We start from the raw sequence: 4470 nt of genomic DNA on the forward strand, positions 1-4470 counted from the left end.
AATGTACATAAGAAGGAGCCATATCGGTAATGTGCGAAGGCTTCAGAATCAGGTTAAAACCACCAATGGTTTTATTACTGATATTGTTAATCTTTTATCACATAGATTTTTTTTTCTTTGACTTCCAATTTACTTTTATCTTGTAAAGATGAATCAATAGTTTGATGTGTGCTGTGTGCTAATTATTCTGTTAATACTGCTGTGGCACTTTAGCCCACTCTAGCTGAAATAGTTTGGCACACACAGTCCTGTTCAGCCAGTATAGTAAGTCTTTAACAGATAAAATGGAAATGTCTAGAGCAAACGTGGAAGGATCTCAGAACATGGCCCCTCTGAGTATACATCAAGAGGTATCTTTTTCATCTTCCTTAGTGGACACCCCTCTCTGCACAGGCCACTGAAACAGTAAGCAAGAACAAGGGTAAAGAGTTCAGTAACCTTGAAGGTCAATGAGCCATACCTAACTCAGGCATGACTAGTCAATGCCTAATCATTGAGGTGGATAGTTTGTTAAAATCATATTTGGTTAGAGTGGCTGACAGGAAATATTTCATTGCTGAGTTAAATTCCTCAAATCTTGAAAGAAGGCATGTATCAAGCTATTTATGATAGCACCTCATTCAGGAAAGTAATTTTTTTCAATATTTATCATCAATGCAAATTTAAAGTGTGGTTCTATTTCTACCAAAGAAAATGCTGAGACAAAGATTATAAAGCAAGGTTATAGAACTGAATATTTCCAGATCCTACTAAAAGCCAACTTAAAGGCTGGAATTGTTTAGAAAGAATTGCATTTTTTAACATTTTAGTATTTGTCTTATCAGATATCTTTTAGTGTGTCCACAATTTTATTGTAGAAATACATTGCAAGTGATCTCAATATTATTCATCTCAGTTCCTGAGTTTTGATTTCTCAACTGTAGTAAGTAGCTGGTGAGCATCACACAGGAGATTCACGGGGCTCAGACATTCATAGTGTGGGCTGTTGAAACTTAGGCTTCTCATGCCATTTGGGTGATGAACTGCAAAGGCATGTTTCCCCGCTAAAGCTCTATAGAGCAATCATTTGCCGTAAGAGTTTCCTCGATAGAGTATACTTTCGTGATTTATGGGGAGATGCAAGGTGTGTACCATTTATCTCAGTTTTTAAAATGCTTCAGTGGATAACAGTGAAATCCAGTAATAACACTGACCATATGCCTTGCTAATGCATTTAAACAGAAATACAATAGTTACTTTAATTTTGGTACTTGAGAAATGGGAGGAGGTGGGAAGTAGGGAAAGGGGACAGTAACTCATAACCTGCCGGTTCTAAACTTGATTTACCCTGACTAATGAGTAATGCCAGGCTGCTTGCAAAAATGACTGCTTTTTGTCTCAATCACAGGGCCATGGGATTTGGTAAAAAACAGTTGACCAAGAGAGTAAAGGCTTCCCTGATGGAGAATGAAGCCTGGTGGTAGAAGTTGACAAAAGTTAGGAGAGTTGTCTGTGCCCCAGTTAGCTATAGAAGGAAAGAACAGGAAATAGCTACAGCTTGGTGACAGTTCTGGGACCTGGATATTTACCTGCATGGATGCCAGACTGCTTTCTTAAGTTCCTCGATACATTTCCAGACTTTCTCAGAATTCTTTAGGAACTAGGCCAGTCCAGTTTGCAGATTGATGATCATCATTATTTGTATTAGATCAAATTGTATCTGCAAGAACCACTTGCAGATAACTAACATATATTGAATATTGATGATTCTCACAATAATTATATAGAATAGGTATTATTATTTCTATTTTACAAATGCAAAATCTATTTGTCTGAGACCATAGCTGTAAGTGGTACAGCTTGCATTTGATCTCACATCTGATTTCCCCGGGATCCTTACATTCCTAGTTCTGGTTTGGATATGCCTCTATAATATGGTAAGCAAGGGCATCTTCAAGTTCATAGGTAGCTACTTACCTGGGTGCTGTAGCTTAGGTTACCCTCTGGATACCAAAATCTAGACTGTAAGAGGAAAATCAGAGAACATGGCCAAGCTAGTTACCTGTAACGACAGTAAAATTCTTTGGTTCAGCTTTTTAAAGAGAGAATTACAGATAGGTTGAGAATACTCAATTTCACCCTTTTAATAAGAATAATAGCCTACTACCCAGCTAACTTGAACATGAATATACACTACAAGCCCAACTATTATACTAATGGCACTCTCTAGGTCCTTCTTATTAAAACTAATGAACTGAGGAAGCCCCTGACTCGGCTTGGTATAAGTAGCTGTGCCTGTGCCAGCTAGCCTCAGCAAGTTGCTTCTCCTTTTGTGTAAGGATGCCCACTTTTTAATTCACGGTGTTCACCAGGAAGTATGCATATGCACAAATTTCACCTTCTGTTTAGAGTCTTTTCTAATTAATTTCTATGACTACTCTACTTTTTTCTAATTGGCTCTGTAAGGTGGTGGCTACAGGCTTCATTTGTTCATCCTTAAGAATTGCTTCTTGTTGTTATATTCTCAATTTTCTCTTTTACTCAAACAGGTTTTACCTTCCCTCATGTTTTTTAATGGGCCCTCTGACAATATACTCAACAAGAAGGGAAAGAATTTTAAAAGAAGTTTCAGGAGGCTTTGGAATTAACAAGTTGTTAGCATCACTGGTGGATGTACTTCCAGTGTAGTCATTTTTGTTAGGTTCCTTATCAGCTCTAATGATCAACAGTTTTGTCTCATTATACTGTGTTGTGAACATTTTTTCCTCCTCTGCTAGGAGTCAGAGCTTTAAAAATGGAAAATCCTGGAATTATTGACTAATCAGATTAAAAAGTTCCTTTGAGTTCATCCAATTCAAAATATTGCTGATACGTGAATGCTTTCTGACCTCTGGTTGACACTTTCAGTGTCAGGGAATTGACTTCCTTCCCTCCCGTGTGCCATGTAACCTGGGATCTGTAAAAGGTTTTGACTAAAAGTTCTTTGCTGTAAGTTGAACTATATTGCCTTATATTTTCTTGTTGTTTTTTCCTGTTCGTTCTCTTTGCATCTATGAAAATGGTTCTCAAACATGTTCATGCATCAGAATCACCTGGAAGGTAAAACACAGATTATTGGACCCCATCCTAGAATTTCTGATTTTCCATAGGTCAGAGGAAAGTCCTGAAACTTTACATTTCTAACACATTCCTGGCTATCTCGATGATACTGATTCTCATTTTGAGACTCACTGGTCTAGAATATGTCTTCTCTTTATCTCTCAAACCCTTAAAATTCCCAGAGGATGTGTCTTTATCTCTTGGCTGAATAACCCTAATTCCTTCTTTTTAGTCTCTGGTTTCTCAACTATGTCACCATCCATCTTCTTGTGTCCTCCTGTTTGCCTGTCATTCATTAGACTTCACAGGGCCACGCAGGCAATATTAATGAGTGAAACCATCAAAGGTGGTTGTCGGATGAGTGAGGTAGGTAAGACCAGCTGACCTCAGACACAGCTAAGAAATGCAGGTCCCACTTAAAGTATTCAAATTTCATTTTTATAAAGATATCTAATAAAATTTGCTTCCCAGCTGAATTTGACCCCCGGGAATAAAAGTTTGGGGTCTCAGTTCCCAGTAATTAAAATGTAGCTTGAGACCTGAAAGCAGTATGTAAGGCAGAGTATCAAGTTAACTATCCACAGTTTGGTTTTCTCCTACATGAAATCAATTCTAAAAATAACTTTTAGTATATTAGAAATAATTTTCTAGCTGAGGAGCCACCCAGTAACTGATTATGTTGATACAATCATGAGATAAATAAGGGAGCTATAAAGCAAATATAATTGATTACTCAGGCCACCCTAACTTTGTTTTTGTCATTATTTAAAATTTAATTGCTGTATTATGTTTTCAGATGTTGATTTTGGACATTTTATCATGACTTTTATTGCCTTTGAGCAGTTTCTATGTATAATATGAGCTTTTTATGTTTCTTGGACATAGAAAAATCAAGTAAAATAAAGCAAATATCCCCCTCCCCCCCACTCCCACCTTTAATCCTCTTCCCTGTACTTCCACCCCTGACCTATGGATGTTGCTGTTTCCCTTTAAGAACTGGATCTCTGAGGGCTGGGTGTCTCCTCCCACACCCTTGCAGGGTGCCCACAGGGCCTGGTCAGTGGCTCCACCTGGGGTGCTAACCCAGGACCTTCTGCATGTAAAGCAGACTGCTAACTACTACACTATGGAACCACCCCCTGAAGCAAATATTTTTGAAACCTAACCAGATTTTCATCTGTTTTCATAGAAAGTTCTATAGAAATATGTAGCATGGGAATTGAGCCTAATGTTTTCTGAATAAGATATCAGCTTTGTAGTATATATTGGAATTTTTAAATCTCTTATTTTTTCCTAAAGCTTTTTAGGGAAATATCAGTTTAATAAGTGGACTACATGTTTCCACAGGGTTTTTAATGGCATGTTTCACACACTATTTGGTGCAGATATGGA

At 37.6% G+C, this 4470-nt stretch overlaps 1 protein-coding gene across 1 annotated transcript in view; it reads left to right on the forward strand.

Moving 5' to 3' along the window:
- The window catches only part of NRG3 (neuregulin 3), a 1091888-nt gene that overhangs the window by 315503 nt on the left and 771915 nt on the right, over positions 1 to 4470 (forward strand). The window lies entirely within an intron of this gene.

The sequence above is a fragment of the Pteropus vampyrus genome, unplaced genomic scaffold (assembly GCF_000151845.1).
Source record: "Pteropus vampyrus isolate Shadow unplaced genomic scaffold, Pvam_2.0 Scaffold20, whole genome shotgun sequence".
In the NCBI taxonomy this organism is placed as follows: Eukaryota; Metazoa; Chordata; class Mammalia; order Chiroptera; family Pteropodidae; genus Pteropus; species Pteropus vampyrus.